This window comes from Pristiophorus japonicus, chromosome 5 (genome assembly GCF_044704955.1).
Source record: "Pristiophorus japonicus isolate sPriJap1 chromosome 5, sPriJap1.hap1, whole genome shotgun sequence".
In the NCBI taxonomy this organism is placed as follows: domain Eukaryota; kingdom Metazoa; phylum Chordata; class Chondrichthyes; family Pristiophoridae; genus Pristiophorus; species Pristiophorus japonicus.
In genome coordinates this window covers 187841655-187868966 of record NC_091981.1, presented here as the reverse complement: position 1 = coordinate 187868966, position 27312 = coordinate 187841655, and the positions used below count along the sequence as shown (strand labels likewise).

The 27312-nt window shown below is 43.3% G+C and overlaps 1 protein-coding gene across 3 annotated transcripts in view; it reads right to left on the bottom strand.

The window, feature by feature from the left end:
- The window catches only part of LOC139264547 (tensin-3-like), a 548053-nt gene that overhangs the window by 496607 nt on the left and 24134 nt on the right, over window positions 1-27312 (bottom strand). The window lies entirely within an intron of this gene.

The following is a 27312-nucleotide window of genomic DNA, read 5'->3' as shown; positions in this document are numbered from 1 at the left end:
GGTTATGTATCATTTGAGTTACTAAACATACACTACAACCCCAAGGCATATCATCTCCATATAAATCATGTTTTTATGATTTATGAGACTGCTAGACTTTTTGTTTGGAGGTCACAACAACCAATTTTTGACTTTTGATGCTGTATTTTTAAAGAAGTCAAACAAACACTAAAGTAAGCGTTGCAAGGGTTAAAATATACTTCGAGTAACAGCAGCTATGGTCTGAGCCACTGATTTATGGGACCAAGTCAAATCCTATTTTTACTGCATTGAATTTAAGAATTTTTACCACTGTTTAGGGGTTTGCATTTTGTCCACTCATCTTTAAAAACCATAAAGGAGTCGCCTTGGTTATGATGAGGGGATGATTTAACGACTGGAAACTTATTCATTAAATAAGAGTTTTAAAAAGTGCTAAATTTTAAAATGAATTTAAAATGATCAATCCTCCTCCTTTGACCAGCCCCAGCAGCAGGAATCAAACCAGATCTAATCCCCATAGCATTATTTCTCCAGCCATGTAAAGCTGAGTTTGAATATTATTACATTTGAGACCACATCTCAAGTTTGAGTTTATTTTCAGTTGTACCAAAATCTGGGTGTTGAATGGTATCCCCCTCAATGAGCAGCAATCTACACACTCCTTTTGAACCTATATTGTCTAACACTCAACAAGAATCTTATCTCCCCCGCCACCCCCGACTGCCCCCCATCCACTTTGACTAACAAGCAGTGATCACAGACGGTAGTCCCCCACCCTCCAAATGCACAGGCATTCTATCATTTCCCCAATAGCCAGAGATTTTTTTTAAATCAGAAGGCCAAATGCGCACTACATTGACCAGTTAGGAAGGAGTGGAAGCATGCAAACTGGAACAGTAACTCATTAGCCTTGGCAGACAAAGCGAAGAGGAAATGCTCTGTAATTCCTTCCCCAAACAGAAATGGTGGCCCCCTTCACTCCAATGAGCACAACCCACCCCGCCCCCTTGACCCCCACCAACTGAGCTGAATCACAAACAACTTGTCCTCTTTTATCCCCTCACCCAGAGGCAGCTTGCAACACCCTTTACCCCAAATCAAAACTTACCGTCTGCAACATTCTCCTCCTTACAAGGAAAGTGTTCTTCACCTCCACCCCACCCACCAAAATTATAATGTAAATATGTATTATAGTTGCCGATTTGTAATACAAAGCTACTCCTGAGATCCAAATACTTTTTTTTAATAAACTGTTTGATGCAATGTCATGATATATCAGCTGGAAACTTTAAAAATGGTTCAAGGCAGAGAATGAAAGTTTCCTTGACTTAGCTCAATATTCATCTCGAACCACAAAGTTCCACATCACAGCACAAGCTAATAATGTATACGTGTGATTAAGCAGGAAGCTGAAATATACATTTTTTTCAAATTATTTTATTTTAAAAATCTATGGAATTTGTATCATAATGGAGAAATTTGATATTCCAAAAATAAAAAAATAGTTTTTTAGGGCAAGAGAAGTTGTTCAGCAATAATTATGACTTAGTTTAAAAACCCAGTTACACCTCATTCAACAAAGCTTTTTCAGGGTTCTTTTCTAAACAGTGAAATAAGAATGTAAAAAGTGGAAGTTCACATCAGTTCAGGGGATTGCTAAGATTTCCACCTGTGAGGACTTTAGCAGTACACCCTGTGAAGGAGCGGGGAACCAGTGACAGCAACTTCTGGATATCTGCATTTAACTGCGCATGTGTGGACGCCAGAACTTGATGTCAGTTTCACAGAGTAATGACGGCAAACACTGACCACAAATTCCAAGCCAATGTTTCTTTTGGTTCTAAAAAAAAGTGCCACTAATTTAATCACAAATGTTCTAGCCTTATATCATGGTCGCTTCAGAATTTTTCTGCAAATTATTTTGTAGACTTCTTTTGAAGATGAATTGTGAAATCGCATTTTAGCTCATGTAGCAGGAAAGAAAAACTGCACAAGAAATTAAAAAGATAATTTTGCAGAAGCTTTTTGATTAAAGTGGTCCAATAGAATAAAGACAATGGCCCAGATTTTGCTGTAATAATAATGGCAAGATCAGCGCTTACCATTATTAAAGAATAAATCTGTCAACAACTTCTGGCATCCGCACATGCAGTTAAATGCGAAAATCCTGAAGTTGCTGTCAGAGATACCCTGCTCCTCCACAGGGTGCGCTGCCGATTGCCGATAGACTTGGCATTGAAATGGCATGAACTTGGCATACTTGTCCACTTGTTCTGCACTAAAGACGGCTGCAAAACAGATACACCGTTTTGAGTACTGTTGAGGGGATGACTCATCAGGGGAGGGCAGCAGCAGCCAAGTTCATGGCACCGTGGCTGGCTTTGTTGCACAGGAGGGCAGGAAAAAGAATGGGAGAGCGATAGTGATAGGGGATTCGATTGTAAGGGGAATAGATAGGCGTTTCTGCGGCCGCATCCGAGACTCCAGGATGGTATGTTGCGCCCCTGGTGCAAGGTTCAAGGATGCCTCGGAGCGGGTGCAGGAGATTCTGAAAAGGGAGGGTGAACAGCCAGTTGTCGTGGTGCACATTGGTACCAACGATATAGATAAAAAAAGGGATGAGGTCCTACGAGACAAATTTAAGGAGCGAGGAGCTAAATTAAAACGTAGGACCTCAAAAGTAGTAATCTCAGGATTGCTACCAGTGCCACGTGCTAGTCAGAGTAGGATTCGCAGGATAGCTCAGATGAATACGTGGCTTGAGCAGTGGTGCAGCAGGGAGGGATTCAAATTCCTGGGGCATTGGAACCGGTTCTGGGGGAGGTGGGACCAGTACAAACCGGACGGTCTGCACCAAGGCAGGACCGGAACCAATGTCGTATGGGGAGTGTTTGCTAGTGCTGTTGGGGAGGAGTTAAAACTAATATGGCAGGGGGATGGGAACCAATGCAGGGAGACAGAGGGAAACAAAAAGGAGACAAAAGCAAAAGACAGAAAGGAGATGAGTAAAAGTGGGGGGCAGAGAAACCCAAGGCAAAAAACAAAAAGGGCCAGTGAATGTAAAGGGGCTGCAGGAGGGGTCAAAACTAAAAATCATGGTTTAAAAACTAGTATTAAAACACTCTACCTGAACGCACGCAGCATTCGAAATAAAGTAAATGAGCTGACGGCACAAATCATTACAAATGGGTATGATTTGGTGGCCATTACAGAAACGTGGTTGCAGGGGGGCCAAGACTGGGAATTAAACATACAGGGGTATCTGACAATTCGTAAAGATAGACAAGAAGGGAAAGGAGGTGGGGTAGCTCTGTCAATAAAGGATGATATCAGTTGTGAGAGATGATATTGGCACTAATGAACAAAATGTTGAATCATTGTGGGTGGAGGTTAGAGATAGTAAGGGGAAAAAGTCACTGGTGGGTGTAGTTTATAGGCCCCCAAATAATAACTTCACGGTGGGACGGACAATAATCAAGGAAATAATGGAGGCATGTGAAAAAGGAACGGCAGTAATCATGGGGGATTTTAACCTACATATCGATTGGTCAAATCAAATCGCACGGGGTAGTCTGGAGGAGGAATTCATAGCATGCATACGGGATTGTTTCTTAGAACAGTATGTTACAGAACCTACAAGGGAGCAAGCTATCTTAGATCTGGTCCTGTGTAATGAGACAGGAATAATAAACGATCTGCGAGTAAAAGATCTTCTCGGAATGAGTGATCACAGTATGGTTGAATTTGTAATACAGATTGAGGGTGAGGGAGTAGTGTCTCAAACAAGCGTACTATGCTTAAACAAAGGGGACGACAGTGGGATGAGGGCAGAGTTGGCTAAAGTAGACTGGAAACACAGACTAAACGGTGGCACAATTGAGGAACGGTGGAGGACTTTTAAGGAGCTCTTTCATAGTGCTCAACAAAAATATATTCAAGTGAAAAAGAAGGACGGTAAGAGAAGGGATAACCAGCCATGGATAACCAAGGAAATAAAGGAGAGTATCAAATTAAAAACCAATGCGTATAAAGGTGGCCAAGGTTAGTGGGAAAATAGAAGATTGGGAAAATTTTAAATGACAGCAAAGAATGACTAAGAAAGCAATAAAGAAAGGAAAGATAGATTACGAAGGTAAACTTGCGCAAAACATAAAAGCTTTTACAGATTATATAAAACAGAAAAGAGTGACTAAAGTAAATGTTGGTCCCTTAGAAGATGAGAAGGGGGATTTAATAATGGGAAATGTGGAAATGGCTGAGACCTTAAACAATTATTTTGCTTCGGTCTTCACAGTGGAAGACACAGAAACCATGCCAGAAATTGCTGGTCACAGGAATGTGGGAAGGGAGGACCTTGAGACAATCACTATCACTAAGGGGGTAGTGCTAGACAGGCTAATGGGACTCAAGGTAGACAAGTCCCCTGGTCCTAATGAAATGCATCCCGGGGTATTAAAAGAGATGGCGGAAGTTATTGCAGATGCATTCGTTATAATCGACCAAAATTCTCTGGACTCTGGGGAGGTACCAGTGGATTGGAAAGCAGCTAATGTAACGCCTCTGTTTAAAAAAAGGGGGCAGACAAAAGGCAGGTAACTACAGGCCGGTTAGTTTAACATCTGTAATGGGGAAAATGCTTGAAACTATCATTAAGGAAGAAATAGCGGGACATCTAGATAGGAATAGTGCAATCAAGCAGACGCAGCATGGATTCATGAAGGGGAAATCATGTTTAGCTAATTTACTGGAATTCTTTGAGGATATAACGAGCATGGTGGATAGAGGTGTACCGATGGATGTGGTGTATTTAGATTTTCAAAAGGCATTCAAAAAGGTACCACACAAACGGTTACTGCAGAAGATAAAGGTACGCGGAGTCAGTGGAAATGTATTAGCATGGATAGAGAATTGGCTGGCGAACAGAAAGCGGAGAGTCGGGATAAATGGGTCCTTTTCGGGTTGGAAATTGGTGGTTAGTGGTGTGCCACAGGGATCGGTGCTGGGACCACAACTGTTTACAATATACATAGATGACCTGGAAGAGGGGACAGAGTGTAGTGTAACAAAATTTGCAGATGACACAAAGATTAGTGGGAAAGCGGGTTGTGTCAAGGACACAGAGAGGCTGCAAAGAGATTTAGATAGCTTAAGCAAATGGGCTAAGGTTTGGCAGATGGAATACAATGTCGGAAAGTGTGAGGTCATCCACCTTGGGGAAAAAAAAACAGTAAAAGGGAATATTATTTGAATGGGGAGAAATTACAACATGCTGCGGTGCAGAGGGACCTGGGGGTCCTTGTGCATGAATCCCAAAAAGTTAGTTTGCAGGTACAACAGGTAATCAGGAAGGCGAATGGAATGTTGGCCTTCATTGCGAGAGGGATGGAGTACAAAAGCAGGGAGGTCCTTCTGCAGCTGCATAGGGTATTGGTGAGGCCGCACCTGGAGTACTGCGTGCAGTTTTGGTCACCTTACTTAAGGAAGGATATACTAGCTTTGGAGAGGGTACAGAGACGATTCACTAGGCTGATTCCGGAGATGAGGGGGTTACCTTATGATGATAGATTGAGTAGACTGGGTCTTTATTCGTTGGGAGTTCAGAAGGATGAGGGGTGATCTTATAGAAACATTTAAAATAATGAAAGGGATAGACAAGATAGAGGCAGAGAGGTTGTTTCCACTGGTCGGGGAGACTAGAACTAGGGGGCACAGCCTCAAAATACGAGGGTGCCAATTTAAAACCGAGTTGAGAAGGAATTTCTTCTCCCAGAGGGTTGTGAATCTGTGAAATTCTCTGCCCAAGGAAGCAGTTGAGGCTAGCTCATTGAATGTATTCAAGTCACAGATAGATAGATTTTTAACCAATAAGGGAATTAAGGGTTATGGGGAGCGGACGGGTAAGTGGAGCCGAGTCCACGGCCAGATCAGCCATGATCTTGTTGAATGGCAGAGCAGGCTCGAGGGGCTAGATGGCCTACTCCTGTTCCTCATTCTTATGTTCTTATGCAAAATTAATTTCACAAAAGTGGTGTCTCCTCCCTCAGAAGAAAATTAATGTTGCAGATCGTCATATATTCAATTGTCATTGTAACCCATGTATAAGCTGACCTAAGTTGTATACCTTGACAACACTGACCACAGGGGGCGAACTTGTAGGAGACACTCCTAACCTGGACTTTCCGGTATAAAAGGGGAAGCTCCACCCACCATCTGCCTCTTGAGGTCTTGGTAATAAAGGTAATTGGTCACAGAGTGATCTTTTCTCACATCACGTACGGCACCGCTCTGGCCTTGTGGTGTACTGGCCTGGCGTCCGGGTTTATGTGAATCACTACCTTGGTCCCAATGAAAGTTCCGATGCCGGGTTGAAATAATGAGTCAAATTTGTCCAAGACCTGTGAGCATGATATTTGCTCCACAGAAGAAATTGCATTGACATCGCCCCAGTTCCAGTTCATGACAGCAAGCCAACTCCTCCCCAGTAGTGCTGGACCGTGCCCCGGGACAATCCGAATCTTTGTGGGTCACGACTACTGTGGCGCTGCCTAGCACCGGAATGATCTCCTTTGTTTATGTCCTTAGCTGTGCGTCAATCGGCAATAATTTTGGCCTCCTGGCCTTGGACACCCACAACCTTTCGAACTGTTTGATACTCATCAGGGACTGGCTAGCCCCTGTGTCCAGCTCCATTAATACTGGGATGCCATTGAGGAGCACTTTCATCATTATCGGTGGCGTCCTGGTATATGAACTGTATATGTGCTCCACATGAACTCGCTGAACTTCAGCTTCCAGCAATTTCCCCCAGTACTCATTTGGCCTCATAGGGCTTACATCGGGCCCATCCTCCTCGTAGATCAACCTGGCTGCAGGCTTCCTGCACATATGCGCCAAGTGACCACTGACGTTGCAGTTTCTGCAGGTATATTGCTGATCCCTGCAAGCTCTGGCTGGGTGTTTGCCTCCACAACTCCAGCATGAGCTGGAGGCCCTGTTGTTGGAAACAAAAGGTGCATTACCAGTTGATCGTCTCTGACTGTCTCTGTAACTGTCCTTAAGCGCACCATTAACAGGTGTTGATGGCCCCATTACTGGCTGCATTGGTCCATTGCGATGGCATGAATCGCCATTCAGCTAGCCATTGTCTCTGTTGAATTCCCCCTTTGGGTACGACTGCATGCTGGGGTTACCCTTGTCTGCCTAGAGAACTGTGTGCCGCGTTAACAATGTTGACTCCCTCGTCGTTTGCCGCATTTGACATTCTGGTTTCTTCCTCCCCTGAGATAATTATCTGGGCTATCAGAGCCGCCGCTTCCAAGGTCAAGTCTTTGGTCTCAGTTTCCTGAAAACCCCAGCGTGCCCGATGCCCTCAATAAAAAAGTCTCGCAGCATCTCCGCTCTACATGTATCTGGGAACTTACATAGGCTTGCCAGTCGCCTGAGGTCTGCCACGAAGTCTGGAACGCTTTGCCCTTCTCGCTGCCGGTGCATGTAAAACCGGTGTCTCGCAATGTGCATGCTGCTCGCCGGTTTAAGGTGCTCCCCGATCAACTTACTGAGCTCTTCAAAAGTCTTGTCCGCCGGCTTCTCTGGCGCTGGACGGTCCGTTCTGGATCCACAAACGGTCAGGAGATGAGCCCTGCGTTTTTCGGCCGAATCCTGTCCCAACCATTCCTTAGTGACAAAACTTTGCTGTAGTCTCTCAATAAAGTCGTCCCAATCATCACCAACATAGTACCTCTCTTCTGTGCTGCTAGTGGCCATGCTCGCCTGGTTTAAATCCCAGTTTCTCGTCGCCAATAATATTTCCTTACTATACAGTATAAATGCACACGAGGCCCATACTTGAGAAAAGATCACTCTGTGACCAGTTACCTTTATTACCAAGACCTCAAGAGGCAGACGGTGGGTGGAGCTTCCCCTTTTATACCGAAAAGTCCAGGTTAGGAGTGTCTCCCACAAGTTCGCCCCGCTGTGGTCAGTGTTCTCAAGCTATACAACTTAGGTCAGTTTATACATGGGTTGCAATGACAGTTGAATACATGACACAGATTTTTAAAAATTAGAATAAAAAAATGTTACTAAAACTTTTTCTGTTTGTCACTTTTAACTCTCTGCCTTATTCCCATCTTTCTTTCCCAATTATTTTGCTTTCTCTACAGGATTTAAATCCAATTTATATTTCCTGCTTTATACTTGTAGGTTTGGACTCTGCGTGCCTCAGCGAGGATACTTCAATCTGATTGGTGAAGAGCCTCACTGTTTCTTGCCCTGTCCACAGATCCCCTGTAGAGGGCGCTGCACTGGATCAGATGCCTGATGACAGGAAGTCTTTGCTCTAAAGCCAATGAAATCTTTTATGGGCAGCTGTCAGATAGGTGAACGGCAAACGTCGTGAGATAAAATCCAATTCTCCTTTAAAATAGTTACTCAAAAGAAAAAAAAAGTTCTTCAGAACTAAATTGTGTCAGAAATATATTTGCAGTTCATCTATTCCATCTATATGCAATAAAATTAATGATGTCCTTTCATTAAATAGACATTTGCACTCTCCAGAAAAATGCAGTACTTTATGTTACCTGCAATTTAAAAAGAGTGCAATTTTATGACAGTCAGATTTAATTCTTTTCAAGTTGGGGATTTTTTAGGGGTGGGCAGACAAATATAATTAACGTGCTGAGAAACAAATATAATTTTCAGCATGTCCACTTTGAAAGACATCAAGTAGCAGATTGAGGTAAACTATTAAACAAGTTGGGAACAACCAATTAAATATTTGTTTTTCAAATTCCACAATGTTGTTCAGGAGCAGACATCATTATGTAACCCCACCCCGTCATTTTAAGCAGAACATCAGACAAGTTAAAGCAAATGTGCTGGGAAATGATCAACATCAATATTCTAATTACAGACCAGATGTTTAACCTTCACCTTTTGTTGCGTTATGATGGATTACTGTAATCACCAAGTTATGGTGATCGACAGAAAAAGTTTTCATATGGGTCTGTAAAGTTGTTTCTTAAAGACTGTTACTTAATCCTGATATTTAAATTTCTGAATTTCTAATGGAGAGCTTAATACTGCAGAACTGTTTCTATTCTGCAGTGTTGCCAACCTACCAGGGGGCTGGAATTGGCCTGGTTTACATGACCGTGCCGATTCCAGAAAGCTGCAATTGGGAAACAACTGCATTTACACATTTTTTTAAAAATGATGCTTTAACTTTTCTGGCGGCAGGTCCAAAGCCAGGAAAATACATACATTAATGGTCTGCAAGGGAGGGCTGCTTACATACCACTGCCTGAAAAATGGCAGTCAATGGCATCAACTGCTGCTGACACTTGTGTTTGGCTCCAAACCAGTTCCAACATTGGGTCTTTCCACTGCTGGAGGCATGAGCTCTGTCTGGATTATATCGCCACACTGCTGCACAAATTGTAAGCCAACTCCAACAACAGAGCTATAATATAAATACAGCTTAAAATATTAACATATTGAATTGAACAGAATTTGCAAAATGGACAAATAATGGGGGGTGGGGAGTTTGGTGTAAACGTTCTCCTATCAATGTCAAGGTTGGGAGGGAGGGAGAAATTGAACAAGCATCTACCGAACACAAGTGTTTTCAACCAATTCTCCTTTTAAACTGGTCAATGCATCTTTGCCATTATTTTCCTATAATGGGTGACATCACAACCAGGTGCAGCAGGAGGCAATGAGGACAGTCTCACAGTTTCAATCCTCATATTTGCTGAAAGCATAGGAAGACCTGGAAAAAATATGCACAGGGATAACAAAAAAGTATCTCTCTCAGATTTCACATAGCTGAGTGTATGTTCTAACAAGTGACTACTTTTTCTGTTTAATTATACAGTACTCATGACAGTAGACATTTTATATAATGGGCGCAAGACTCTGAAGTCTGTCTTCTGAGAGTGTTAGTGCTTGAAGCAAAGCAATTTTCAACGCAAGTAAAGCATAAAGGATTACACCAAAGCATGAACCCATTTTTTCTCTCAGATGCTGATCAGCCTCTGTACATTTCTGCACTCATTCTGCTCTGCTGATCAGTACATTCAAATGGCCCCAAGTCTGCTCAGCTGTGGAAAATGACTGGAAAGAGCTTGCACAAAGAATGAGATGTGATATGATCAACGAAGCACATGCACCAGCCAGTCATCAGGAAATGAACCATGACATTATAATTTTTCGTTGGCAAGAACACAATGCAAGAATACAACACCAAGTGGTAACTGATAAGATGGGAAAATCAGTCTTAATAAGTTGAAAAGTAAACAACGTTCATGCAATAAAACCTGTGAAGATACTTTGCAGAGATAGTATCATCTGAATTAAACAAAGTCACATCTACACTTCTAAACTGTTCCATTTTGTTTAAAATAATCAAATTTCGCATGAATTATTATTTTAAGTAGTGGCAGGAACTAGCTGTCACATTTAGTTACTGACTCAAGCGACAGTTATTTTGCACATAATCTACAATTTTGTCTTCAGAAACTTTTCAACCATTTCACCGCTTTGTTTCTTCCTCCCTGCAGTCACCCTTCTTCTGCCCGAAACATTTTCAGTTCCAAGTTACCCCCCAGTTCTGCTGATCAACAGAGTACAATCTCTTTTCAAAATGGAATTTGATTGTAAAACTTCTTCATGCAGCAGAAAATAAAGGGCAAGGTGTAGATTAAGGCAGAGTTAGCCTGCAGAAGAGGTTTCTATTAAACATATCTGAAAACAACCAATTCCATTACGATCACGTAGTTAGAGATTGCCAACAATTTTAAACAGTTTTTTTTCTGTGATCCAAGAAGAGCTTTTCAGAATTCAGTGTCAAGTGGAAGTGACTAAACAAAGTGTTGTCTATATAAGATAGGCATACTCAGAAAACAGATCAGCAGCATTCACTTTTTCTTAATTGAGGTGACGTGGCAGGAGGCGTGACCATTTTCCCTCCAGAAAACTTGGAAAGAAGGTATGAATTTTTAGTGCAGATGGGTCGAAGTAAACCACCAGACAGCCGGTTTGAGAAGGGGAGCAATGTCGGTACCTTTGTGTTTAGTAGAAATGCTACTTCTCAATGTGAGAAAGAAGGGAAGGAAATCTTCATTATCATAAAGATCAGCAAAACTGTTGGTTTTCTGAGAGTACACTTTACCGAATCTGGAATAGACCGGCACAGACCAAAGTTCATTCCTGTAAGGTCTGTGAGCTTGTAATGTTTGTAGCTCCACACTGTGGATGTGGACGTATTGTGTACTGCAACTACAGAGTTAATAATTAAACAGAACCAGGCATGTTCCGGAGGCTTCCGACAGAGCTGCCTGCCATGTTAGAAAGCTGTGTGTGTGTGAGCTGTGCTCTGTGAATATACCACATTTGGCGGCGAGGTTGGATTTTTTAGATGATTTAAAGCTGAAATTTTGTTGGTGAAGGATTCAGCCAGCCGACAGAGACTTTGGAAGCTTCTGTCTTTGGAAAAAAGCTACGAAATCCGAGGTAAAATACAGTGCACTGTGTGAACAGCTAGAATTAAAAATAGCAGGTGTAATAAGATGTTTGGGTGAATAGAAACACGACCGGGAACATTTTAAAGCGTATGCGTATGTGGCTTGAAATGTATTTCATTGCAATTAACATAATCGAAGTTCCAGAGAATGCAGTCCAGAATCAGGCAATATTAGAACGGAAGCGAGCTATCTTCTTATTGGAGGCGGGTCCGGCATTGTACAAAACCCTTGTAAATCTGCTTGTGCCTGCCGAGCCAAAGGACACAACGTTTAGAGATTTCAACGAAACTGGAGCAGCACTATAACCCCAAACCGTTAGAAATTGCTAAAAGCTATCGTTTCGGGATTCGGTATCAAAAGACTGATGTGTGATTACATCGTAGCATTAAAAAAGCTATCGATCCACTGTAATTTCAGAAACTTTCAAAACTGAACATTACGGAATCGTTTTGTTTGTGGGGTGAAAAATGATGCGATCAGAAGAAAGTTATTGACGATGGATGACTTGACCTTTGAGATTGCTCGTCAGACAGCAAGGTCGATGGGCATGGCCGATCAATATTCTCGAGAATTAAATAATAATTATGGTCATCAGTCAACCGAGGTAAATCGCCTACAGGTTCAAAGTAAAAGGCGGTGGGGGACCAAAGTCTCAGAAACTGGAAATTCTAACAGAGCGTCGAAGTCGTGCTATAGGTACCTGGGACAACACATTGCTCAAAGTTGTCCATACGTGAAGGCAGAGTGTTTCTTCTGCAGAAAGACTTGGCATCTTGCGAAGACATGCCGACTGAAGGGTAAATCAACGTTCAAAGCTATGAGTAGAAATCCCAAGAGACGAGGAGATGTCAGAGTTACACGTCATCAGGAGCAAGAGGTTAATGGACAGCGATTCGGAAAGCATCAAAATCCACATAGATATTGCGGGATTCAAGATACCAATGGAAATTGACAAGGTGCATCCGTGAGTGTAGTACCGGAGTCGCTGTACCTCAACAAATTGCGTGATTTCCAACTGGAGAAATCCAAGATAGAGCTGCGAGGTTACTCGGGAGAGAAAATTCCTGTGATAGGTGGTATCACCGTACCGGTGAAATATAAGGATCAATTTCAGAACTTGCCTCTAATAGTAGTGAAAGGAGACAAGCCTGCCTTACTGGGAAGAAATTGGTTGAGATCACTGAAGCTGGATTGGAGTAAGATTTTCTGTGTGGAAGCGAGATTTTCATCAATGGATGAGATCAAGAAGTATCCGAAGGTGTTCTGCGAAACGGGCAGTCCAATCCAAGGCTTCAAGGCGAGTGTCAAGGTACAGAAGGACGCAAGATCGGTTTACTACAAGCCACGTTCCGTATCATATGCACTCAAGGAGAAAGTTGAGCAAGAACTCAAAAGACTAGAGACTGAGAACATTATTTGTAAGATAGATCGATGTAATTGGACTACACCCATTGTTGTTGTACCCAAGTCCGATGGTAAGGTAAGATTGTGTGATGATTATATAGTAAACCAGGTTCCAGAGGGTAATGTCCCCAATACATTGCTGAATATAGAAGATTTGTTCACAACACTGACAGGTGGTCAGATCTTCTCAAAACTGGATCTTACGAATGCCTATTTACAGCTTGAACTAGATAAGGAGTCCAAGTCATGTTTGACTATAAATACTCATCTAGGCCTGTATCAAATGAATAGCCTACCGTTTGGAGTGTCTTCCGCCCCTGCCATATTCCAAGGGGTAATGAACGAGATTTTGCAAGGTATTGAAAGGGTAGTATGTTATTTAGATGACATATTAATTTCAGCACCAAATAGGCAAATTCATAATAACATATTGAATGAATTCCTCAAACGGCTAGAAAGCACAGAGTACGAGCGTCTGCTCGTAAGTGTGAAGTCGATAAAGATTGTATCATGTGGGCTGCAAGAGTGGTTATATCAAATAAATTCAGGTCCAAATTATTAGCAGACCTCCATGACCAGCACCTGGGAATGTGCTTGACCAAGAGTTTTGCACGCAGTTATTTATGGTGGCCAGTTCTTGATAAAGATATATTGAGTACATCGTGAGTTAGTGTACGACATGTCAATCGGTAAGCAAGCAACCACCATCAGTACAATTACAGCCATGGAAATGGCCTCCCAGGGTGTGGCAAAGGCTACATGTTGATTTTGCTGGGCTAGGAGGACAACAATTGTTCATTGTGATTGATAGTCATTCGAAGTGGGTTGAGGTGTTCTCAATGTGGAAAATAACAAGTAAAACATTGGACATTTTACGAAGATTATTTTCTTCATTTGGCCTCCCAGAAGAAATTGTTTCGGATAATGGACCATAATTTCGTTCAGAAGAATTTGCACGTTCACGAGCAAAAATGTGTGAAACATACCAAGGTTCTACCATATCACCCTGCTTCGAAAGGTGCAGCAGAGCGCACTGTACAAATTGTAAAATGTGCCCTCATCCAACAAATGTTAGATCCAAATCCAAGGAAACGACAGTTGTCATTGGATCACAAATTGGCTAATTTTTTGATTACATATCGAAATACTCCTCATACAACTACTGGTAGAACTCCAGCAGAGTTGTTTCTCAAACGACAGCCATGAACCAGATTCTCGTTAAAGCCAAATTTTGCATAGTCCGTAGAAGAAACACAATTAAGACAGAAAGAGAATCATGATAGAGGTGGAGTAAAAGAGAAAAGTGTGAAATTAAACCAGAAGGTGACAGTAAAGAACCATCACCATAAATGGTTAAAGTGGTTACCAGGAAGAATGGTGAAGATGTGGTCCTCGCACATATTTGGTAAAGATGTTTGATAATGGACAGGTTAGGTTTGTTCATATTGATTTAGCTACAGACATGGAAGGAGTTGAAGATGGGAATGATTCAATTATTTCTGACTCATTAGATAGTTTTGATATACCAGTAGCAAATCCTAAATCCAATGTACTGGAAACAAATCCAGGAGAGAATCAGAATGAAAGTCTGAGTCCGAGTCAGGAAAACAAAGAGTCTGAAGTTAGAGTGAGTTCAAATGAAAATCAAGGAAATCCCTTGGAGGAAAACGTTCCTCAGGATGAGCCGCGAATGAGTTTAGATTCGACATCATGTTTGGAAGGTTCTGTTCGAGAGCGAAGGTATCCTCTTCGAAATAGAAAACAGTGGTAAAGTTAAATTTGTAAATATGGGGAAAAAAAGTCTATATCCTGTGTTATGTATAAAAATGAAAGTTATGTATGTTTATTATAATAACTTCTTCATTAAGGAGGGAGACGTGTAATGTCTGTGAGCTTGCAATGTTTGTAGCTCCACACTGTGGATGTGGACGTATTGTGTACTGCAATTGCAGAGTTAATAATTAAACAGAACCGGGCATGTTCCGGAGACTTCCGACAGAGCTGCCTGCCATGTTAGAAAGCTGTATGTGTGCTGTGCTCTGAATATATCACAATTCCGATACTGTGCTCAGCAAATGTCAGCCAGGAGTAGTCAGGGTGCTCAAACTGCACAGCGCAAAAACCAAAAATCAGCCACAGTTGGTGTTTGATTGCTATCTAGTGATTTCTGCTTAAATGTACACATTTGAAAACTACAGGTGAGATTCCTCTACAATTGAATAACATGCTGACACACACAGTTTAGGCTCACACATCAAAAATGGTCACTTGGTCGAAATGTCAGTGAAAAGAAATATGAACTTGCAGTTGTATAGCCTCTCTCACATTCTCAATTTCCTAAAGCACTTCACAGCAAAAATGGCAGCCAATTTCCATATACCAAAGTCCCACACACAATGAACGAACTGACCAGTTATTCAGATTTGGTGGTGATGGCAGAGGGACAAATGTTGGCCAAGACACCAGGAGAACTCCCTAGTCTTCTTTAAATACTGCCATGGGATCTTTTACATTAACCTAAACAGGTAGAGATGGGACCTCAGTTTAACGTCTCATCCAAAAGATAGCATCTCTAACCAAACAGCTCTTCCTCAGTACAGCACTGGAGTGTCAGCCTAGTTTGTGCGCTCAAATTTTGAAGTTAAATGTGCCCAATCCCCCAGCGCACCTCGGTCTGCTTGTAGTAGTTGAGCATCCTTTACAGTCCTATCTCTCACTTATCTTGGTATTGTCTGCCCTCTTGAGGTTATTGAGTTATAGAACATAACATAAGAAAGAGGAGGAGTAGGCTACTTGGCCCCTCAAGCCTGCTCCGCCATTTAATAAGATCATGGCTGATCTGATCATGGACTCAGCTCCACTTCCCTATACTGGGCACGGTGCTTTGGATGCCACCAGCCCGTGTGTCAACCTGGCTCAGTGGTGGTCATCATCGTCATCATCATAGGCAGTCCCTCGACTTCATCATGATGATGATGATAGTACTCTTGCTTCTCAAGTCAGAAAGTCGTGGGTTTAAGCTCCACTCCAGAGACACTATCGGAAGTGCCATCTTTTGGATGAGACGTTAAACCGAGGCTCCATCTGCCCTCAGGTGGACGTAAAAGATCTCAAGGGCACTATTCAAAGAAAAGCAGATATTCTGGTCAATATTTATCCCTCAATCAACATCACTAAAATAAATTTCTGGTCATTGTCACATTGCTGTTTGGAATTCTTTGCTGTGTGCAAACAGGTTACCACATTTCCTACATTACAACATTGACCACGCTTTAAAAAAAAAAGGTGTCGTCTATTTGCAACACCAGATTTCTGATTGGTCCCCTTGAAGGACAAGACACACCAGCAATTTATCTGAAATGTGTAATTAGATCCTGCCTGCCTAAGTAATCAAGTACTTTGCAATGTGTAATTTGAGTCATTCTGACTGCCAGGCTCCAGGTAGAGCTCACCCTCACGGGTTAGGGCCTTCTACCCCACTCCAAACAAGTTCCTGCGCCCCCCCCCCCCCCACACGTTCCCCCACCACCGGAGTTTCTAACCTTTTACCACCTCACCCATGTTCCTGACCTTCCCCTCCCTACCCATCCCTCTACTCATTCTTGACCTTCTCCCCCTGTCCAACTCCCTGACTGCCCCTCCCTCCACCAGAGAGTCTTGACCTCGCACGCAACCCCCCCCCCCCCCCACCACACATCATCTCCTGACTTCTCCCCACAAGGAATTTCCCCCCCCCCCACCATCTAACTCCTTGACTCGCCTTCCTCGGAACACTTCCTACTCCCACAAGCACACCCTCACCCGTGCCCAAGCTCTCCATCACCCCAGATCACCACCTCTCTCTATCCCCTCCAATCCCCCCTCTCTCTTCTCCCCCCTACAATCCCCCCCTCTCCCATTCCTGCTCGCTCTCTCTTCCCCACCCCCCGCCCCGATCCTGTCTCTCTCATTCCTTCGATCCATAATTTATTTCTCTCGCTGAACATATGTACACCCAAGGTTCACGAGCAATGTCATGAAGATATAGCTACATTGAATAGGTGCTTGGGTGTATTTAAAGGGAGTTTCTGACTGGGGAGGAAATCACACTGTACAAGAGGTAGGTACTCGAATGTAAATCAATGTGGTCTCCTGGAGTAGTTTCGATCACCCGACTAAGTTGAAAATAAATTTCTTAGATTTCTTCCCCCCCCCCCCCCCCCACCCCCCACCTAATTGGCTTGGGTTTTTAAATCTGATTGTTAGTCTCTCCCAGGAGATTACGGTGGGTAGGGAGTGTCTGTATCATGATGACTAGGGCATCACAACTAATATGGGACAGGCTAGATGTGTTTTCGTGTTTGACATTTTCATATGTTCCTATTTCTGTAGAAAATCAGTGTGGAGCTTGGGAGGATGGTACACAATGAGGATTTTAAGTAGTAGTGAGGATGGAAATGAATGAAATGCTCCAAGAAAGTAAAGGTGAAGCAGAGAGAGGCCAATGTGCAACTTGCTGATTCAATTTGAAATTGGTATTCTTGATGGTGACATGAGCCATGCCTCTGCCACAGTGGCTTAGAAAGGCAGGCAATGAAATGTGTAGAATGAGAGGGGCATTTGTCACCATCCGTAAGCCAGGTTTCTGTCAGCACCAGGATGTCAGTAGATTCATCGACGATGAGGCCATAGAAGGCGAAGGGCCTTGTTCCTGAGGAAATGAACATTCTGAATGGGACAGCAGTTAACGATCCTCCAGTGGGCAGGAAGGGGCTGTGGAAAAAATAAAAGGGATGGGGAGAAAGCTGGGCAAGATGGTTGCCAGGAACAAAGGACAAGACAATTGCATTGTGGGTGCCACAACTGGAGTAACAGAGAATACTAAGGGATTGATCATTGCAGACTCGAGCCCAGGACAGCAGTGGGAAAGGTAGGCTGAGAAGTAGTGCCGAGTGTGACCAGGGGTGGGGATAAATGAGAGGCAAGATGCTGGAAAAGGGGTTGTGAAATGAGATATGGTTTGATATGATGAAGAGGAAGAATTGTGAAACAGTGCCAGAAATGACCAAAAAACAGTCAAAATGGGAGGCTCAGGTCTGGAGCAGCAACCAATATATGTGCATGTGAATCGATCTTGTGTAATGAGATCTGCTGTTAAACAATACACCAGAGTTTTCTTTCTCTGAGCACACAAGAGAGAAAAAGAATTCCAATCGCTATTCACAGACTTCAATCAACCCAGGCTTCGCAGGTCATGGATTCACTTCAACTTTCAAAGCCACAAATGTCTGATGTTGAATAGGTCACATTTAACATGAGCAAATTGCAGATTTGATTCACTAATATGCCATGCAGTCTGCAACATGTGCCTGAAACATGCAGGTACAAGCTTGAAAATCAGGTTCATATAGTACAGCCACTAACTGGATCACAAATATGAATTGCATATGAATTTTTAAGCTTTATTTTTCCTTACTATTCCGATAACAGTAACCTATGACTGGGAATGGCTCCGCTGACGCACGCAGGTCTCCGGCACCTCATTCAGACTGCAATTCGATACTTGCAAGCGATGTTGTTGAGTATTGGCAGGCTATTTGAATGTGAAGGACTGGATCACTTGGTAACACTCTCACCTCCAAGGTCAGAAGGTCATGGGACTAAGCCCCATTATAGACTGGAGCACATAACCTACTAAGGGAGTTGTCAGATTTGTCGACTTTTGGAGAATCCTTGAAAGCATGGGCCTGTCCATTTACCTGCACGGGTGAATGTAAAAAAAACCATACGTCGCTATTTAAAGAGTGCAACAATCGGCCCTCAATCAACACCACCAAGAACAAATCTTGTCACTGAGTTACTGCTTACCTACATAACAACTGTGACTGCTCTTCAAAACTGAGCCATTGGTTGTATTTCCTGAGGATGTGAACAATACTCTGAAAGTGCAAGTTCTTTAATACAGCAGATACTAATTCTGTCCTAATGTCCATAAACTCTGACTAGCAGGAATCATTACATGATCTGGAGTGAGAAGCTGGTCTGAATTTTTGCCCCTCCATAAGCCAAGAGGTGTCGAGTCCAATTGCAGAATCACATCTCTACGCTGGCTAAGATCAGTAAATAACAGGGATCGATAGATATCAGGACCTTCTTGATCTAGTTTCGGGTTTGGAGTTTGTATCCGGTTAAATTGAGAAAAGGATCCACATCTAAAGTATTAATCTGACTTCAGAGAAACTAATTATTTGCCTGGGCCCTGAAAGTTCACTAACATGAAGGTGGGTCAGTTATTCACTGAGCTATCAAATAGGGGTAAAAAAGTTTTGCACTGAAATTGAACACTCTTATTTGAGGAATCCTATGATTAAATGCAGTTCTGGATTTTAATACATTTTTCTGATTTTTTGAACTGTATAATATCTGGCTTTCACATTGTTTTTCCATTTTAAATGGATAGGAAACATTAGCAATAAATCATTCTGATTTACAAACAAAATTCAAAAAATCAAATCTTAAGCATGTCACCCCTTGAGTTATAAATTATTAAACAATGCTCGTGAATTTCACACTTGTTGCTTATTTGCTGGTCAATGTCACTATGGTACCTGTGAAAAGCAACAATGAAGTTATCCATTTTACAAACTCCAATCTGCACTAGGAATTTTAAAGGTTTTTTTCAACACTAACCAAATGCAATGAAAGATTGGGAATTTTTTATTTGGATTTAGAACTTGTTAATGTGAAAACTCCCCACTTTACTTATTTTGCCAGAAATTTCCAAAACCCAACACATTTATACATAAAAAAAACATATGACACGGAATTCCAATCAAAAGACATTCTTTCCAAAAAATGAAAATAATCAAATACTGACTGATTTGTGTGCCACTTGATATTGGATTTTGCTGGTCCATGATCACAAGTATAAACAGAATAGCTGCCAAAAGGATAACAGTTCAAACAGGAACGTAGATCAAGTTGCAGTATCACAGAATCCATTCCAGTTTGTGCAAAACAAGTGCTACAAAACAGACTTAAAATAGAGTTAGAGAATTTAAATTCAGTTAATTAAATAAAAAAGCTAGTACAGGGTATCAGTAATGGTGACCATGCAACTATCGGATTGTTGTAAAACCCCATCTGGTTCACTAACGTCCTTTCGGGAGGGAATCTGCCGTTTTTACCTCGTTTAGCCTATATGTGACTCCAGACCCACAGCAATGTGGTTGACTCTTAACTGCCCTCCGAAATGGCCTAACAAACCATTCAATTGTAACAAACCACTAAAAAAAACAGCTGCCAGACTGGGCCTGTGTCAGGTGGCGAGAGAACCAACATGAGGGAAAAACCTACTTGACCTCGTCCTCACCAATCTATTGGTCACAGATGCACGACAGCATTGGTAGCAGTGGCCACCTCAGTCATTGTGGAGACGAAGTCCCGTCTTCACACTGGAGGACACCCTCCATTGTATTGTGTGGCACTACCACCGTGCTAAATGGTATAGATTCAGAACTGATCTAGCAGCTCAAAACTGGGCACTGCAGGCCATCAGCAGCAGCAGAATTGTATTCCACCACAATCTAACGTCATGGCCCAGCATATCACTCACTTTACCATGACTATCAAAACAGAGGACTAATTCTGGTTCAATGAGGAGTACAGAAGAGCATGCCAGGAGCAGCATCAGGTGCACCTAAAAATGAAGTGCCAACCTGGGAAACTGCAACACAGGACTACATGCATGCTAAAAAGCAAAAGCAGCATGTGAAAGACAGGGCTAAGTGATCCCACAATCATCGGATCAGATTAAAGTTCTGTAGTCCTGCCACATCCAGTCATGAATAGTGGTGAACAATTAAACAATCAGGAGGAGGAGGCTCCATGAATATCCACCATCCTCAATGATGGCAGAGACAAGGCTGAAGCATTTGCAACCATCTTCAGCCAGAAGTGTCTAGTGGATGATCCATCTTGACCTTCTGCTGAGGTCCCCACCATCACAGAGTCTTCAGCCAATTCCATTCACTCAACATATCATCAGGAAACAGCTGAGCCCACTGGATACAGCAACGGTTATGGGCCTCGACAACATCCCGGCTGGTATGCTGAAGACTTGTGCTCTAGAACTAGCCGTGTCTCTAGCCAAGCTTTTCCAGTACAACTACAAAACTGGCATCTATCAGACAATAGAAAACTGCCCAGATATGCCCTGTCCGCAAAAGGTAGGACAAATCTAATCCGGCTAATTACTGCCCCATCAATCTACTCTCAATCAACAACAAAGTGATTCAAAGTGTCGTCAACAGTGCTAGCAAGCAGCATTTACTCACTAATGCTCAGTTTGAGTTCCGCCAGGAACACTCAGCTTCAGACCGTGTTACAGCCTTGGCTCAAACATGGACAAAAGAGCTAAATTCCAGAGGTGAGGTGAGAGTGACTGCCCTTGACATCAAGGCACAATTTGACCAAGTGTGGCATCAAGGAGCCCGAGTAAAATTGAAGTCAATGGAAATTAGGGGGGAAACTCTCCACTGACTAGAGTCATACCTTGATGATGATGACCTAGCACAAAGAAGGAAGGTTGTGGTGGTTGGAGGTCAATCATCTCAGCCCCAGGACATCGCTGCAGGAGTTCCTCAGGGCAGTTACCTAGGTCCAACCATCTCCAGTTGCTTCATTAATTACCTTCCCATCATAAGGTCAAAAGTGGGAATTTCGCTGTTGATTGCAGAGTATTCAGTTTCATACGCAACTCTTCAGATAATGAAGCAGTCCATGCCTGCATGCAGCCAGGCCTGTAGGCCTTCAGGCTTGGGCTGATAAGTGGCAAGTAACATTCGCGCCATAGAAATGCCAGGCAATGACTATCTCCAACCAGCGAGAGTTCATCACTGCCCTTTGACATTCAACAGCATTACCTTCGCTGAATCCCCCACCATCAACATCCTGTGGGGTGACCATTCACTAGAAACTTAACTGAACCAGCTACATAACTACAGTGGCAACAAGAGCAAGTCAGAGGCTGGGTATTCTGCAGCGAATGTCTCATCTCTGACTCCAATTTCCACCATCTACAAGGCACAAGTCAGGAGTGTGATGGAATACTCTCCACTTGCCTGGATGAGTGCAGCTCCAACAACACAAGATGCTCGACACCATCCAGGACAAAGCAGCCTGCTTGATTGGCACCCTATCCACTCCACTCCACCACCAGCACGCCATGCCTGCAGTGTGTACCATCTACAAGATGCACTGCAGCAACTTGCCAAGGTTTCTTCGACAGCATCTCCCAAACCGCGACTCCTACCGTATAGAAGGACTAAGGCAGCAACCACATAGGGGCACCATCACCTGCAAGTTCCCCTCCAAGTTACACACCACCTTGACTTGGAAATATATTGCTGTTCTTTTATTGTCGCTGGGTCAAATTCCTGGAACTCCCTCCCCAACAGCACTATGGGAGTCCCTTCATCACACAGACTGCAGCAGTTTAAGAATGTGGCTCACCAGCTTCTTCTCAAAGGCAATTAGGATGGGCAATAAATGCTGTCCTTGACAGTGATGCCCACATCCCAGGATCAAGAAAAATAATGTGCAGCGAGAAGCATCACTTTAAATTCTCCCATCACCTTAATTTTTTCCTTGCAGTTGAAACACAAATACCTAATTTCTTTAAGAGTTTCTTCAGTGAGTGCTAAATCATACAGATCAAGATGGTCCCAGGTTTATTCCCAAATCTGTGTTGAGTACACTGACCTCAGCCAAGACAGTGGCAGTGGTATGAGATGTGGTCTCATCAGCCCTGAGCTAGAAATGGGGGCGAGGGGTGGGGGGGGGGGGGGGAAAGAGGGGAGAGAAAGCGCTCGATTTCTTGCTTCTGAGTTTTATCCATTGATGCTTGCTGCAAGCGTATGGGTTGGTTTTAGCCATTCAGTAAACCCACTGACATTCACTGCAGATGTGGAACCCAATTAGTTGGACAAGGTTTCCAAAAAAGTTAACTTAAATCTGCTGAAGGTGCTGCTGTTCAAAGAGTACAAGATTCTTTATCACCGCTGCACTCTGTGTGACGAAGGGACTCCCACAGTGGATGTGGTGTATTTGGACTTCCAGAAGGCATTAGACAAGGTGCCACGTAAAAGGCTATTGCATAAGATAAAAGTTCATGGGGTTGGGGGTAATATATTAGCATGGATAGAGGATTGGCTAATGAATAGAAAACAGAGAATAGGGATAAATAGTTCATTCTCTGGTTGGCAACCAGTAATTAGTGGGGTGCCGCAGGGATCAGTGCTGGGACCCCAACTATTTACAATCTATATTAACGACTTGGAAGAAGGGACTGAGTGTAACGTAGCCAAGTTTGCTGACGGTATAAAGATGGGAGGAAAAGCCATGTGTGAGGAGGACACACAAAATCTGCAAAATGACAGAGACAGGCTAAATGAGTGGGCAAAAATTTGGCAGATGGAGTATAATGTTGGAAAGTGTGAGGTCATGCACTTTGGCAGAAAACATCAAAGAACAAGTTATTATTTAAATGGAGAAAGATTGCAAAGTGCCGCATTACAGTGGGACCTAGGGGTACTTGTGCATGAAACAGAAAAGAATGGTATGCAGGTACTGTAAGTGTTCAGGAATGCCAATGGTATCTTGGCCTTTATTGCAAAGGGGATGGAGTATAAAAGCAAGGAAGTTTTGCTACAGCTATATAAGGTATTGGTGAGGCCACACCTGGAATACTGCAGTTTTGGTTTCCATATTTACGAAAGGATATACCGTATATACTCGCGTATCCTACGATCTCACGGATCATGCGACCCCTAAATTTTCATCCCCAAAACATGATTTTATCATATATCTCATGTATCATGCGAGTCACTTTTTTGAGATACCAGATGACACTAGGCTAGGCTTTCAAACAAGTTTAACAAGTACCCAACACGTAACAAGTACCCTAACACATAACAACGATCGAATACAGACCTTAACAACCGAATCATGAAACGAAAAAGGATGGATGAACGATAATGGCTGCAAGATTTGGCTGAAGAGAGTTTGGGAATCAAGAGCAGGTGGTTTACGACGCCAAAAAAGTTTACTTGTGTGGGATATGTTTAGGTTACATCACATCGAGTGGATTCTGTTGTGAAAGCCGTTCGCGAATCGAACACCGATATAGCAATCATTCCAGCTGGCTTGACTAGCGTCGTTCAGCCACTTGACGTATCCATTAATAAGCCATTTAAAGACAATATAAGAAAGAAATGGAATGACTGGATGATGGAAGGAGAGAAATCATTTACGAAGGGAGGGAATATGAAGGCTCCGGATTTGCCTCTACTGTGTTTGTGGGTAAAAGAAGCATGGGCTGAGATAGATGGAGACAGTTCAGAAAAGGTTCACTAGGTTGATTCCGGAGATGAGGGGGTTGACTTGAGGAAAGGTTGAGTAGATCAGGCTTCTACTCATTGGAATTCAGAAGAATGAGGGGTGATCTTATCGGAACGTATAAGATTATGAGGGGGCTTGACAAGGTGGATGCAGAGGATGTTTGCACTGATGGGGGAGATTAGAACTAGAGGGCATGGTCTTAGAATAAGGGGACACCCATTTAAAACTGAGATGAGGAGGAATTTCTTCTCTCAGAGGGTTGTAAATCTATGGAATTCGCTGCCTCAGAGAGCTGTGGAAGTTGGGACATTGAATAAATTTAAGACAGTGATAGACAGTTTCTTAAACAACAAGGGAATATGGGGTTATGGGGAGCGGGCAGGGAAGTAGACCGGAGTCCATGATCGGATCAGCCATGATCGTATTAAATGATGGAGCAGGCTCGAGGGGCCGTTAGGCCTACTCCTGTTCCTATTTCTTATATTCTTATGTTCTTCTAGATGTTGGGTGCTCATTCTTGGAATGGTTTACTATCGATTTAATATTTTCAGTTCCACCTAAACAATAAGTCAATAGCAATGAACAGGCTACAGATTGAAAGTTAGAGTTTAATCACTTATGATCCAGTCATTACTTATAAAATTGACCAAATTTGCTGTAGAAATCGAATTACAAAAGCCCGAAAGTTTTCTTATTTCACAAGCAATTTTGTGGAAACTCATTCAGGTGATCAACTCATTCAGGGGCACCTAACATATAAAATCAAAAAAAATATTGTACCTCAATCATCCAAGCTGCACAATTAACAATATTACTTTATAACCAGTAACACATCCCATTCCCATTACCCCCGGGCCAAACATTCCCCTCCGGCTCCCTGAAGGTACCGAGTCATGATTGGTATGGTTCGGCATACGTAGGCAGCACTCTGGTAACTCACCCAAGTTTCACTCTCCTTCAGTGGCAGCACTCTCACTCGAGTCCAAAGGTCAAGGGTTCAAAGCATGACTTGAGCTGAAGCCTCACTGTGTTACTGAGGGAGTGTTGCATTATTAGAAGTGCCATGCTGGTCCCGTCTGTCTGTTCCAGTGGGCGCAAAAGATCCCACAGCACCATTCAAAAAAAAAACAGGGCCAACATCTATCGCTCCACCAAAACAGAGTAACCTGGTCATTTATCTTATTTCTATTTGCAGGACCTTGCTGTGGGAAAATTGGCTGCCACCCTTGCATAAAAAACAAGTGATTACACTTCTGAGGACGTGACAGGCAATCTATTTATATCTCGAACGATCTATACATCAATGTATATGTTTGAGTCTGGACAGTGAGCTGGCAGGGCAAAATCCTGCTTAGCCATGGTGCTGTCCTCTAAGTTCACACACAATTTCTCGCATGTATTCGAGCGACAGCATTTATTACTCATCCCTAATTGCCCTTGTAATAGTCATGGAATATAGAGGTCAAATGCAACATTTCAGCCAACTCAGCACCGACCAGAGGATTGAATCCAGGACCTCTTGATCTGGATGGTTCAATACCACATCAGCAGTGTGCATTCTTCCTGTGTATATATTTCTTTTGTAGGATTTAAGACAGAGCCCAGGGCTCCTTGATGGCTCATTTGGTAAACACAGTACATGGTGCAGTGATAAGCCAAGCCGAGCAGAACAGAAGCTCCCAAGTTTGATTCCTGCTCTGTGCTATATTAGCTGATCTCAGCTGGTGCACTACAATTGGCCACAGTATCTACTGGGCTTGGGGGGGGTTGGGAAGCGAAACTCAGTCAGGATTCCTTCACACAACCATCATCGCAAACATTTTCTTTTGAAATTATACAAGTGCAGCTGTGCTTTGAAGGCAGGATTGGAATCGATTTTAAAATCCTCACTGTCCAAATGCACACTTGCGCGAATTACTGGGAAGCCGATAGCACCTGCAAAATCATCCCCAACCAAGTCAACACCTTGAACATGCCCAGTGATGGGTGGAAAAAGTCTCTGATGCCCATCAACACTGAGGCTACCCCTATTGTGCACTGCCCTCCTCAACTACAAACAGTAATACTAATTACCAGAAAAAGAGAGAAAAAACGATTGCCAAGTGCAGGAAATTCCTCATGTGGCAATTAAGCAAGTTCAGGGTAAACGTGAAGCATCACTCAGAAAACTTGACTCACACACACACCCGAGGGAGGGAGAGGGGGAGGGGGGAAAGGGGGGACGGAGAGGGAGAGGCGGGGGGGGGGGAGAAAGAGGGGAGGGTTGGGGAAGAGGAGAGGAGAAAGAGATGGAGGGGGGGGAGGAGAAAGAGATGGAGGGGGGGGGAGGAGAAAGAGATGGAGGGGGGGGAGGAGAAAGAGATGGAGGGGGGGGAGGAGAAAGAGATGGAGGGGGGGGGAGGAGAAAGAGATGGAGGGGGGGGAGGAGAAAGAGATGGAGGGGGGGGAGGAGAAAGAGATGGAGGGGGGGGGAGGAGAAAGAGATGGAGGGGGGGGAGGAGAAAGAGATGGAGGGGGGGGGAGGAGAAAGAGATGGAGGGGGGGGGGAGGAGAAAGAGATGGAGGGGGGGGAGGAGAAAGAGAGGGAGGGGGGGAAAGAGATGGAGGGGGGGGAAAGAGATGGAGGGGGGGAGAGATGGAGGGGGGGAAAGAGATGGAGGGGGGGGAAAGTGGTGGGGAGGGGGGGGCTTGTGCCCGCGCATGTCTGTTCCTCTTTTCTCCCTCGCATTCTTTGTTTCCCTCTCAGTCTTTTTTCCCTCTCAGTCTTTTTTTCCCTCTATTCTTTTTTTCTCTCTCTCAGTTCTTTTTTCCCTCTCATTCTTTTTTTCCCTCTCATTCTTTGTTTCCCTCTCATTCTTTTTTTTCCCTCTCATTCTTTTTTTTCCCTCTCATTCGTTTTTTTCCCTCTCATTCTTTTTTTCCCTCGCATTCTTTTTGTTCCCTCTCATTCTTTTGTTTCCCTCTCATTCTTGTTTGTTCCCTCTCATTGCTTTTTTTCCCTCTCATTCTTTTTTTTCCCTCTCAT